Source organism: Nycticebus coucang, chromosome 6 (assembly GCF_027406575.1).
Source record: "Nycticebus coucang isolate mNycCou1 chromosome 6, mNycCou1.pri, whole genome shotgun sequence".
NCBI lineage: Eukaryota > Metazoa > Chordata > Mammalia > Primates > Lorisidae > Nycticebus > Nycticebus coucang.
In genome coordinates this window covers 44,680,716-44,694,869 of record NC_069785.1, presented here as the reverse complement: position 1 = coordinate 44,694,869, position 14,154 = coordinate 44,680,716, and the positions used below count along the sequence as shown (strand labels likewise).

Genomic DNA, 14,154 nt, shown 5'->3' with positions numbered 1-14,154 from the left:
TCCTGGCCAGTGAACTGTTTTGTGTTTTGTTTTCAATACTCCCAATATTCAGACACAGAGCCAAAAGAACCCCGGGAGCAGGGAAAGACTTGGGCCTTAGACAGTTCCCACTCCTCGGGCGGCACCTGTGGCTCAGTGAGCAGGGCGCTGGCCCCATATGCCCAAGGGTGGCGGGTTCAAACCCAGCCCCGGCCAAACTGCAACAACAACAACAACAACAAAAGAAAAATAGCCGGGCGTTGTGGTGGATGCCTGTGGTCCCAGCTACTCAGGAGGTTGAGGCAGGAGAATCGCCTAAGCCCAGGAGTTGGAGGTTGCTGTGAGCTATGTGAGGCCACGGCACTCTACCGAGGGCAATAAAGTGACACTGTCTCTACGAAAAAAAAAAAAAAAAAAAGAAATGGTAAGACAGTTCCCACTCCTTCCCAACCTCCCTCCCAGCACTCTCTGCTCATCAACTCTGTATTAGCAAAGGTAAAGCCTGGGCAGGGTTCTCTGCCTCCCGAAGTCTGTCCAGATAAAATTCCCGGAGACTGAAGATGGAGGGGTATGTTTCTCTTCATTAGACCACCTGAGTTAGCTGCCATCTATGACATTTACTAGCTGCCATCTATGACATTTACTAGTTAGCTGCCATCTATGACATTTTCACAAAACTCCACCTCTCTTTCTAGTGCCCCAGCAGGAAATGGGAACAGAGATGCAGACAGAGCAAAGGGCACAGCCAGCTTGAAATGTTATTTCCTCCCACAGCTCAGCTGAGCAGAGTGAGCTCAGTGGATTATGAGAAAAACAAAAATATTACTTTGTTCATGTCTCTTTTCAACTTTGAATAATTCCCTGGAGGTTTTATGAAAATATCTTTGAAGGTATTATTTTCTCAACAGTAAAGACAGCAACACGCAACCACTAGTCTCCAAACTTGGGATTGGTGGAAAATGTTAAGACGCAGCTAGTGTCCTTTAAGAACCATGGGGTTTAGTTCACTATAAGTTCCTGAGAAAACTGCAGCCTTAGATAGAGCACCACAGGGGCAGATGACACCATGTCCTACTCCTACTGTGATAATATAATCAAGCAAATGGAAACAATTCACTGTGAACACCAGGAACAGTGTGAGGGCCAAGGCACCAAAAGGCAATCTGAAGCTAGAAGGTTGAGTTCAGAGGAAGAGATGGGCAGTCTGACTTTTTTTCTGGAGGACAAGCAGATGAAAGCAATGGTATATGGTATGTAACGTAGCACTTCCAATCTTCTTAAGTATCAGCGAGATAATAGGTGATAGACCAGTGGAAGCTTCCATGTGAGGACTCCTAAAACCTGAAGCCAAACCAAAAGTCCTAACAACACCCGATATTGTTAGGTAACTAAATCTAGGAATCAGAATTGGTTCTGTGAGAGAATATTTGTACAAGACATACATGATAAAAGACTATTATCCAAAATATACAAAGAGCTTTTAAAACTCAACAATGAGAAAATGAACAACCTAATTAAAACTGGCCAAATGATGTGAACAGAAATCTCCCAAAGAAGATACATAGATAGCAAATAAGTACATGAAAAGATGCTCAACATCATATATCATTGAGGAACTGCAAATTAAAACAATGTGATGCCACTACACGCCTACAAGAATAACAAAAATCCAATACACTGGCAGCACCAAATGCTGGGGAGGATGTGGAGCAAGAGGGACTTTCATTCATTGCTGGTGGGAATGCAAGATGCTATGGTCACTTTGGAGACAGTTTCTCATAAAACTAAACATACTACCATATGATGCTGCAATCCGACTCCCTGGTATCTACTCAAAAGAATTAAAAAACTTATGTTCACACAAAACCCTGCAAATGGATGTTTATAGCAGCTTTATTCATAATTGCCAAAACTCTGAAGCAACTAAGATGTCCTTCATTCAGTGAATAAATAGTTTGCAGTACAACCAAACAATGGAATATTGTTCAGCACTAAAATGAAACAACCTATCAAGGCATGAAAAACCATGGAGGAATCTTGCATATTACCAAGTGAAAAAAGCAATGTATTGTATTATCCCAACTATACAGCACTCTGGAAAATTCAAAACTATAGAGACAATAGAAAGATCAGTGGTTGCCAGGAGTTATGGGGAGGAAGGGATGACTAGGCAGTGCACAGAGGATTTTTTGGGCAGCGAAACTATTCTGTACATTATAACAGTGGTTACACAGCAATATACATTTGTCAAAACCCACAGATTGTACACCAAGAGTGAACCCTAAGGTAAACTATGGACTTTGGATGATAATGATTTGTTAATGTATGTTCACAGATTGTAACAAATACACACACCCTTTGGTGCAGGGTATTGATGGAAGGGCTCTACATGTGGAGGTGGGGGGATATGAGAACTCTGTATTTGCCATGCAATTCTACTATGAACCTAAAACTGCTCTAAAAAATTGTCTATAATTTAAAGAAATAGTTCGGGCAGGGCACAGTGGCTCACATCTGTAATCCTAGCACTCTAGGAGGCTGAGATGGGAGAATCTCTTGAGTGAGCTCTACCTCTACTAAAAAATAATTAGCTGGATGCTGTGGCAGGCGCCTGTAGTCCCAGCTACCAGGGAGGCTGAGGCAAGATTGCTTGCACCCAGGAATTTGAAGTTGCTGTGAGCTAGGCTGACATCACAGCACTCTAGCCTGAACAGGGTGAGACTCTGTCTCAAAATAAGTAAACAAATAAATAAATAGAAATAATGTAACTATACGCATATGTGTAAATATACACATGTATATGCAAATATTTGTATATATTCCCTAGCTTTGTCTAACTCCACTGAGAGGACTTGGGAACAGACATGATCACATGTAATACCTGTAACTCGGCTTATATAAATACTACTTCCCACTAATGGGAAAAAGATGGGCATCACAATTGTTAAATTAAGTTTGCCTAATGCTGCCGCTTTACGTTTTGAAACTTCAGTCTAAAGGTTTCTCCATACATAGCCAGTGAGGTAACCTAACTGGATATATAAAAAATAGACTGTAACCTGGTCTCATAACAAGTAGCCAAGTCTCACCCAATCACTGGTAGCCAACTGTTCCAACCATGTTCAAACCTGGCTTCACATAAGCCTCATGCTGTCACTTACTAGCTGTGTGACCCAATGAAAGTCACATGTTACGTTTCCTTTCTCCTCAGCAGTAAAACAGGGATGATGAGGAAACCTCAAAGTTTATCATAAGCCTGAAATGAAGGGAGCTAAGAGAAAACAATACATGGAATTGTGGATCAAGCATAAGGCATTTATTTTACAATCCTTTTGAGACAAATTGACAATTACAGGCTGGGATCGCCGTGCGTTCTCGACAAGCAGGTAGAATTGGAGGTTGGCTTATGCTTGCTGAGACAGCAGCTCAGGCACGATGGCGGAGGGAGAGAATCGTAGCACCAACTTGCTGGCTGCAGAGACTGCAAGTCTGGAAGAGCAGCTGCAAGGATCGGGAGAAGTGAGGCTGATGACGGATAAAGTCCTCCAGTGGGAAAGAGCCTGGTTTCCACCTGCCGTCATGGCTGTGGTTTCCTTGGTGTTTCTGATTATCTACTATCTAGAGTCGTCTGTTCTGTCCGGTGTTTCCTGTTTTATTATGTTTTTGTGCTTGGCTGATTACCTTGTTCCCATTCTAGCGCCTAGAATTTTTGGCTCCAATAAATGGAATACTAAACAGCAGGAAAGATTCCATGAGATTTGCAGCAATCTAGTAAAAACTCAATGCAGAGCTGTGGGCTGGTGGAAACGCCTCTTCACGCTAAAGGAAGAAATGCCTAAAATGTACTTCATGACCATGATCATTGCTCTTGCTGCTGTTGCTTGGGTGGGACGACAAGTATGTAACCCGTTTCTGATACTCACTACCTGACAGTAACTTTCTTACTGTTGCTTCCTGGACTTAACCAGCATGGAATCATCTCCAAGTACATTGGAATGGCCAAAATGGAGATAAACAAACTTCTCAAACAAAAAGAAAAGAGAAACGAATAGTCCATCTGCTTTATTCTGTGTGATAATGGGATGTACATTGTCCTTGGGAACGGTTTCTATTATACTATCTGGAAACTAAAATGTTACAGAAGTAGCTCTTTGCCTCTCCCTCACTCTGCCCGTAGATAATAGAAATTCAGACTCACCGTGCATGGCTTGGTGCTAGTGTCTTCTTGTCCAGTGTAGTTGGGTACATTCTCATCCGTTGGGCTTGTATGGACAACTCATTAGCAAGTATGAGTTATTTTGATTTTTCTCACCCAGCGTTAATTGAATTCTTATTTTAGACAACTTCATTTAAAATAATATGGTGGTGGACTTTAGTGTGGTTAAAGTGACCGTGGATAATCGTTGGAGCCGATCTTTGCTTTAGTTAGATACAGGGTAGTGGCTACAGGAAGCTGGTTCTACTGTCTGCTTTCACAGTCTGCTTGAAAAACTGACTTCAGGACTATAGAGAACAGGTTTACCACTTCTGATGAAGAGACCAATTACGATTCATTCCTCATCCTGTTTCTTTGCTGTGAGAGAAGAATCCCCATGATTCTTATTCCCTATTAATAATCCCATGACCTAGCATGTGTAGGTCTCTGCCTTGTGCCAAACTTAGCAATTTGTAGGAAACATTGGTCTTTTCTCCCAAATGAGGAGCTCTGACATGCTTAAAGCTCTTGTCCCCCTGCACTAAGACTTAAAGTTAGTAAATCTGTGAAGGCTTTTTAATAGCAGACTTTGAAAGGATTTTTAGCATACTTTAAATTTAGCATAATATACAGTAGGTTAAGACTCTTATCTATGACCTTTACTCCAAGACCATCCTCCAGTAAAGGCCAGAAGACTTCCATGTTCAGTTAAGATTCATTTCAGTAGGAAATAATCTTATCTGATTAATTTTTGAAACCAGAATACGCCTTTAAAGGTAATCCTCAAAATTCTCATTTTATTGTAATTACCTGGCTATTTCAGTCCCCATAGGTTTGGCGTAGGAGATAGTGACTACACTGGTGTCTGACTTTTGTCCTAGATATTTCTCTGAAAAATGCAAGGGGTGTTGGTAAGAGCAGACTTGAGGTAATGATAGTTGGCCTCTGGTCTACTTAGATTTTGTAACTCCTTGGAAAGCTTATAATCACCCTTTCCTTCTCAGTAGCTAGAAATTTAGAGTAGTTGAAATCTGTAGGAAAGAACTTCTGAGGGCCAAAAAATGTGACATATTTGGGAACAAGTCTTAAACCGATTAGCTGTAATATAGTTTTGTGAATGTGTTGCACTGATGCTATAAAATCTGTCCCTTGTGGTATATCTGTCGCTATTACATGTTATCTCCCCTTTCAATACCGCTGTAAATGGTAGTACCCACTGTAGCATATGTTTGGTTTTTTTTTAATGTTTCATGTGAAAACTACTTAACTTTACATTTGTTTCCTCAATGTAAACAAGCCCATCTTCCTATGCGTATTTTTTGTGTATACATGTTCTACTAATTCTTCTACTTTGGCAGTTTTAAGCCTATATTATTTCTTCTACTTTGGTTTGTGTAAAAGGGGAAAATAACAATACCTGGAATTAAAAAAAAAAAAATTAACAACTACAAAGAGAAAATGAAACACATTCTGTAGGTTCAAGAAACAGGCTGTGGCACTGTATCAACCAGGGTTTGAGCAAGAACAGATAGTATACTCAAGTTAGAATAATTCAAGATCAGTTAAGTAAAAAGACCACTTACAAAGGGAGGGACTAGGAAACTGCAAAGGATAACGCAGCAATCTGGAACCAATAACAGTGGAAATCCACCAACCCTGAGCCCAAAGGGACAAGGGATGGAAGGATTCACCAAAACCTGGAAAGAGAGAGTTAGGAAGAGAAAGCCAGTGTAAGGCAGACATGACTTTAAATCAGGGAGGCCAGACCAAAACAATCCCACAGGAGGAACCCTTTCTGATCACCTGGAGCTCTCCTTTGTTCAACCCTCAGCTCAAGGCAGAGGGCAAGTGAGCCACTGATTAGTTCAGCAAGCCAACCCTTGGGGCACACAGTAAGGTGGAAATGGGTGAAGAGTTGATACAGAAGAAGAGAAGATATTAAACAGAACATAAAGGAGGAAGAATTCTCTAGCTCTATGTTCTAGCTGAAGTACCAGGGAAGACTTCGCGAAATGGGGGACATCTGTACTAGGTCTGGAGCCTGAGCTGGATTTTAACGATGCAGATGATTTTCTAGGCAGCACGAACAATACGGGTAAAGCTGTGAGTAATTAAAATGCATGGCCTTCCAGGGGGAATTTAGAAAATCAGGTGTGTTGGGAGATGAGACTAAAGTGTCAGGGCCATGCTAAGGATTGGGTTTTATTATCTTTCATCATATTTTTGTTTGTTTATTTATTTTTAAGAAAGACTCTCACTCTGTCAGCCTGGGTAGAGTGCCATGGCATCATCATAGTTCAAGCAACCTCAAATTCTTGGGCTCAAGAAATCCTCTTGCCTCAGCCTCCCAAGTAGCTGGGACTACCAGGTTTTCTATTTTTAGTAGAGACAGGGTCTCTCTCTTGCTCTGGCTGGTCTCAAACTCCCGAGCTCAAGCGATCCACTGGTCTCAGCATGAGCCACTGTGCCTGACCCAGGAAAGGCAAATCTTATCTGTGGAACACTAAATCTATTACCCCAAAATTTCCAATTGTTCTTTCCTTACTTCCTGTTGTTTTATTTTACACCAGAAGAAACTTTACTATGTCTCCTTTTCAGTATTTCTGAATAGTAATTTCACTAATATTTTGTAATGGCCTTTGGCCAAAAGTAATAAAATCTGATCCTACTGATATTTTTAAAAAATCATTTTTGGTATTTTTGTTCTTCTAACCTTTTCAATTATACATGAAGAGAATTACAATCTCATCCCCAACTTTTATGCATTATTTTATGCTATTATCAAGAGATCAGAATTTGAAGTCTTATTAGAGATGGCCATATGTTTTCTTTCTTGTTTTTCAAATTAAAAAGAATGCTCACTTCTTGCACCAAGTAAAAAAAAATACAATAATGTACAAAAAAAAGTTCACCCCAATCCTACTCATTGAAGTACTCAAAATGTACCCTAATGTGTATCTTTCCACACCCCTCTCCACACATACAAGGATATATGTGGTCTTTGTTTTTGTTTCTTACTGAAATAAATGCATAAAATACACATCAATCTGCAGTTTGCTTTTTATCACATACAAGAACAGTCAAAAGTTCACAAACTCATCCTTAGGGTGGTGCCTATGGCTCAAGGAGTAGGGAGCCAGCCCCATATACCTGGGGTGGTGGGTTCAAGCCCGGCCCTGGCCAAAAGTGCAAAAAAAAAAATCACAAAAAAAAACCCCAAAAAACTCATTCTTAGAAAAGTGCTAGCATTATGGGAGGGAGGAGACAAGATGGCTGACTGAAGCCAACTTTCCACAGAGGCTCCCGTCCAGAAGGAGAGTTAAAGGACAAAAATTCAGCAAGTAACCTGGTGGATTTGAGCTGCACTAAGAGAGAAGGTTGTAGAACGCACGTCAACCCCACTGAGGCGAGCTGCGACCACAAGTACACAAACAAAAGGTACAAAATCCATCACCAAGCGGACGGGAGTCCCCTCCCCCATGAGAACGGCTCAGAGAGCCCCACAAATAACCGGTCAGAGTTCAAAGGTCCTCCCACTACACTCCACGGGAGAGACCCCCTAAAAACTGGACCTACCTCCCCTACTAGGGTGCCACGGCGTCCTCCTGCCAGGCATAAAACTGTATAAACTGTATATAGTCTCTACCTGGAATTTTGAGCTCCCAGTGCTCCCCTTCGCTCACACTGGGGTCTGGAGGCCAGTCCCGGTCGGTCAGCGGAGACGGGACTGCACCGGAGTGGCAGTTCCCTGAGGCACAGTGTGACAGCCGTCTTTTGGTTACAATACGGCCAGGCATAAAACTGTGTGAAGCTCTGTGTGTTCTCTGCCCGCAACCCCAGGCTCCCAGCGCTCCCCGCACTCCCCTCTGCTGTCGCTCCAAGGTCTGGAGGCCTGTCCCCCAGGGGTCCGGACTCTTGGGCGATTATTCGAGGGGTGTAGACAGTGCTGGGCTGCAGCCTGTCAGTGCAGACTCTGGGGTACGGGAGCGGAGAGAGGACGGTTGGCTGGAGGTGAGCTACACCGGAGTGGCCGTTGCCTGAGCCATAAAGCAGCAGCCCTCTTTTGCTAGCAATACGGCTCACTACCGAATATTCTGAAGCCACACCCCGTCTCCCTGGGCAACCAGAGACTCTGAGTTTGCCTGAGGCAACTCCAACTTGCAAACCAGGGAAAATCCCAGGGTGGGGCTGACCCAGAGGTCTGCTTTACTAAACTTAAGACGCACCTGGCCCTCAGGGGATCGTCAGCCTATAGACAATACAGGAGCAAAGACAAGCTGATTTGGAGCTCAATTCAGCTTCTCTTCCACAAGGGAACCACAGAGTTGCTCTGTTCTGTCAGTAACATTAATCAGGGGCGAGACTGGACCTGAGTGAAAACCCCTCAACCTTCATCAAGTGCCCGAGGTTGTCACGCCTCACCTCCTCCTGCTGGAGAGAGGCAGAGCGCAGTGGCCTGGCAGACTTCCTTGTGATTCAGGCAGGTACAAACTCCTGGAGTACCGATTCACTACAGGCAACTGGGTCAGCCAACTGCAGGGCTATCAGTGACTGGATGTGAAGTGGTGCAAGGTGGGGAAGGAGGCAGCAACCTTCCCAGACTGATTTATTGGCTGGGTGGCTTCTCCTGACTCCACACAGCACTGGAGCAAGCCACACCAGACCCCTGTGATCCAGTTCCCAGAGACCTCTTAAACTCTCTCACCCGAGACAGGTGCAGACTGAGACAATTGAGTTGGACCTTTTTGAACTGAACCAAACACCTGAGGACAAATCAGGTGGTGCCCTGGGTGCACGGTGGTAGGAAGGTTTGATTTTTCTTCTCCAATTGTTTGCTGGTGGGGGGCGGGGTGACTTAATTGCTGATATTTCTCCACAGCTGAGACTTCAATCCAAAGTATCTGTTTCACTAGGGTGGAACAGAAACCAGCTGAAAACAAAACAGAACCACTTAGCCCCACCACACCAGACAGGGCCCCAGTTTCTCAGGCCACAACACTGTACAGGCCCTCGACAAAGCCCCAGGGGAAAAAATCAGAGGGAGTACAACCATGGGGAGGAATCAGCGGAAAAACTCTGGTAACATGAATAACCAGAATAGATCAACCCCCCCCAAGGAAAGATATGGCAGATGCAATTGACGATCCCATTCATAAACAACTGGCTGAGATGTCAGAAATCGAATTCAGAATTTGGATTGCAGACAAGATTAACAAAGTGGAATTAGGAATTCGAGGAGAAATTCAAAAGTTGTCTCAAGAATTTAACGAATTTAAAGACAAAACCACCAAAGACTTAGACACACTGAAGCAAGAATTTGTAGCCCTCAAAGATATGAAAAATACAGTAGAATCCCTCAGCAACAGAATGGAGCAAGCAGAAGAAAGGATTTCTGACATCGAAGATAAAGCCTTTGAACGCTCCCAAACTCTCAAAGAGGAAGAGAAATGGAGAGCAAAAACAGATCATTCTCTCCGAGAGCTCTGGGATAATTCGAAGAAGGTGAATATCCGAATCATAGGGGTTCCAGAAACAGATGAAGTGGCCTCGCTGGGCACAGAGGCCCTTCTGCATGAAATTATGAAAGAGAATTTTCCAGACATGCCTAGAGATTCTGAAATTCAGATAGCAGACAGCTTCAGAACCCCAGCATGACTCAACCCCAATAAGACATCCCCCAGGCATATCATAATTAACTTCACTAAAGTTAATATGAAGGAGAAAATCTTCAAAGGTGCCAGGAGAAAGAAAACCATTACCTTCAAAGGGAAGAATATTAGAATGACTGCAGATCTCTCTGCTGAAACTTTTCAAGCCAGAAGAGGGTGGTCACCGACTTTTAATCTCCTAAAGCAAAATAACTTTCAACTCCGGATCTTGTATCCAGCTAAACTGAGTTTCATTTATGATGGAGAAATTAAATACTTAATGACATTCATATGTTGAAGAAATTAGCCATAACAAAACCAGCTCTTCAGGATATTCTCAGACCTATCCTCCTTAATGACCAACCCAATCCTATACCACAAAAGTAAACTCACTCAGAAACTTCAGATCAAACTCCAATTTCCACACTGGTGAAAGGATTAAAAATGCCCACTGGACTTTTGAAAAACTCAATACCCAAAACTTCACCAGACTTATCAATATTCTCCATTAATGTGAATGGCTTAAACTGTCCTCTAAAGAGGCATAGGTTAGCTGATTGGATACAAAAACTCAGGCCAGATATTTGTTGCATACAAGAGTCACATCTTAACTTAAAAGACAAATACAGACTCAGGGTGAAAGGATGGTCGTCCAAATTTCAGGCAAATGGTAATCAGAAAAAAGCAGGTGTTGCAATTTTATTTGCAGATACAATAGGCTTTAAACCGACAAAAGTAAGGAAGGACAAGAATGGTCACTTCATATTTGTTAAGGGTAATACTCAATATGATGAGATCTCAATTATTAATATCTATGCACCCCACCAGAATGCACCTCAATTTATAAGAGAAACTCTAACAGACAAGAGCAACTTGATTTCCTCCAGCTCCATAATCGTCGGAGATTTCAACACTCCTTTTGGCAGTGTTGGATCCATCCTCCAACAAGAAGCTGAGCAAAGAAATCTTAGATTTAAACCTAACCATCCAACATTTGGATTTAGCAGACATCTACAGAACATTTCATCCCAACAAAACTGAATACACATACTTCTCATCAGCCCATGGAACTTACTCCAAAAATCGATCACATCTTAGGTCACAAGTCTAACCTTAGTAAATTTAACATCTTAGGTCACAAGTCTAACCTTAGTAAATTTAAAGGAATAGAAATTATTCCATGCATCTTCTCGGACAACCATGGAATAAAACTTGAGCTGAGTAACAACAGGAATCTGCATACTCATACAAAAACATGGAAGTTAAATAACCTTATGCTGAATGATAGCTGGGTCAGAGATGAGATTAAGAAAGAAATCGCCAATTTTTTGGAACAAAACAACAATGAAGACACGAACTATCGGAACCTCTGGGACACCGCAAAGGCAGTTCTAAGAGTGAAATTTATAGCACTACAAGCCTTCCTCAAGAGAACGGAAAGAGAGGAAGTTAACAACTTAATGGGACATCTCAAGCAACTGGAAAAGGAAGAACATTCCAACCCCAAACCCAGTAGAAGAAAAGAAATAACCAAAATTAGAGCAGAATTAAATGAAATTGAAAACAAAAGAATAATATAACAGATCAATAAATCAAAAAGCTGTTTTTTCGAAAAGCTCAATAAAATAGATAAACCTTTGGCCAACCTAATCAGGAAAAAAAGAGTAAAATCTCCAATCTCATCAATCAGAAACGACAAAGATGAAATAACAGACTCCTCAGAAATCAAAAAAATCCTTAATGAATATTACAAGAAACTTTATTCTCAGAAATATGAAAATCTGAAAGAAATTGACCAATACTTGGAAGCACGTCACCTTCCAAGACTTAGCCAGAATCAAGTGGAAATGTTGAACAGGCCCATATCAAGTTCAGAAATAGCATCAACCGTACAAAACCTCCCTAAAAAGAAAAGCCCGGGACCAGATGGTTTCACGTCTGAATTCTACCAAACCTTTAAAGAGGAATTAGTACCTATATTATTCAACCTGTTCCAAAAGGTAGAAAAAGAAGGAAGACTACCCAACACGTTCTATGAAGCAAACATCACCCTGATCCCCAAACCAGGAAAAGACCCAACAAGAAAAGAAAATTATAGACCGATATCACTAATGAATATAGATGCAAAAATATTCAACAAGATCCTAACAAACAGAATCCAGCAACACATCAAATAAATTATATATCATGACCAAGTCGGTTTTATCCCAGGATCTCAAGGCTGGTTCAATATATGTAAATCTATAAATGTAATCCAGCACATAAACAAATTAAAAAACAAAGACCATATGATTTTCTCAATCGATGCAGAAAAAGCTTTTGATAATATCCAGCATCCCTTCATGATCAGAACACTTCAGAAAATCGGTATAGAAGGGACATTTCTTAAACTGATAGAGGCCATCTACAGCAAACCCACAGCCAATATCATATTGAATGGAGTTAAATTGGAATGATTTCCACTCAGATCAGGAACCAGACAAGGCTGCCCATTGTCTCCATTGCTTTTTAACATTGTAATGGAAGTTTTAGCCACTGCAATTAGGGAAGAAAAGGCGATCAAGGGTATCCATATAGGGTCAGAAGAGATCAAACTTTCACTCTTCGCAGATATGATAGTATATCTGGAAAACACTAGGGACTCTACTACAAAACTCTTAGAAGTGATCAAGGAATACAGCAGCGTCTCAGGTTACAAAATCAACATTCATAAATCGGTAGCCTTTATAAATACCAACAACAGTCAAGTTGAAAAAAACAGTTAAGGACTCTATCCCATTCACAGTAGTGCCAAAGAAGATGAAATATTTGGGAATTTACCTAACAAAGGACGTGAAAGATCTCTATAAAGAGAACTATGAAACTCTAAGAAAAGAAATAGCTGAAAATATTAACAAATGGAAAAACATACCATGCTCATGGCTGGGAAGAATCAATATTGTTAAAATGTCTATACTACCCAAAGCAATATATAATTTCAATGCAATCCCTATTAAAGCTCCACTGTCATAATTTAAAGATCTTGAAAAAACAATACTTCGTTTTATATGGAATCAGAAAAAACCTCGAATAGCCAAGACATTACTCAGAAATAAAAACAAAGCAGGAGGAATTACGCTACCAGACCTCAGACTATACTACAAATCAATAGTGATCAAAACAGCATGGTATTGGCACAAAAACAGAGAAGTAGATGTCTGGAACAGAATAGAGAACCAAGAGATGAATCCAGCTACTTACCATTATTTAATCTTTGACAAGCCAATTAAAAACATTCAGTGGGGAAAAGATTCCCTATTTAACAAATGGTGCTGGGTGAACTGGCTGGCAACCTGTAGAAGACTGAAAGTGGACCCACACCTTTCACCATTAACTAAGATAGACTCTCACTGGATAAAAAATTTAAACTTAAGACATGAAACTATAAAAATATTAGAGGAGAGTGCAGGGAAAACCCTTGAAGAAATCGGGCTGGGCGAGTATTTTATGAGGAGGACCCCCTGGGCAATTGAAGCAGCTTCAAAAATACACTACTGGGACTTGATCAAACTAAAAAGCTTCTGCACAGCCAAGAACACAGTAAGTAAAGCAAGCAAACAGCCCTCAGAATGGGAGAAGATATTTGCAGGTTATGTCTCTGACAAAGGTTTAATAACCAGAATTCACAGAGAACTCAAATGCATTAGCAAGAATAGAACAAGGGATCCCATCGCAGGATGAGCAAGGGATTTGAAGAGAAACTTCTCTGAAGAAGACAGGCATGCGGCCTTCAGACATATGAAAAAATGCTCATCATCTTTAATCATCAGAGAAATGCAAATCAAAACTACTTTGAGATACCATCTAACTCCAGTGAGACTAGCCTGTATCACAAAATCCCAAGACCAGAGATGTTGGCGCGGATGTGGAGAAAAGGGAACACTTTTGCACTGCTGGTGGGAATGCAAATTAATACATTCCTTTTGGAAAGAGATATGGAGAACACTTAGAGATCTAAAAATATATCTGCCATTCAATCCTGTAATCCCTCTACTGGGCATATACCCAGAAGACCAAAAAGCACATTGTAACAAAGATACTTGTACCAGAATGTTTATTGCAGCTCAATTCATAATTGCTAAGTCATGGAAGAAGCCCAAGTGCCCATCGATCCATGAATGGATTAATAAATTGTGGTACATGTAACCATGGAATATTATGCAGGCTTAAAGAAAGATGGAGACTTTACTTCTTTCATGTTTATATGGATGGAGCTGGAACATATTCTTCTTAGTAAAGTATCTCAAGAATGGAAGAAAAAGTACCCAATGTACTCAGCCCTACTATGGAACT

The 14,154-nt window shown here is 41.2% G+C and overlaps 1 protein-coding gene and 1 pseudogene across 8 annotated transcripts in view; one reads left to right on the top strand and one right to left on the bottom strand.

The window, feature by feature from the left end:
* The window catches only part of STARD9 (StAR related lipid transfer domain containing 9), a 133,049-nt gene that overhangs the window by 60,378 nt on the left and 58,517 nt on the right, over positions 1 to 14,154 (bottom strand). The gene's annotated exons all lie outside the window — the stretch shown is intronic.
* On the top strand, positions 3,362 to 4,031 carry LOC128587476 (ADP-ribosylation factor-like protein 6-interacting protein 1; annotated as a pseudogene). Its single transcript, XR_008380601.1, has one exon. The product of XR_008380601.1 is annotated as an ADP-ribosylation factor-like protein 6-interacting protein 1 (transcript).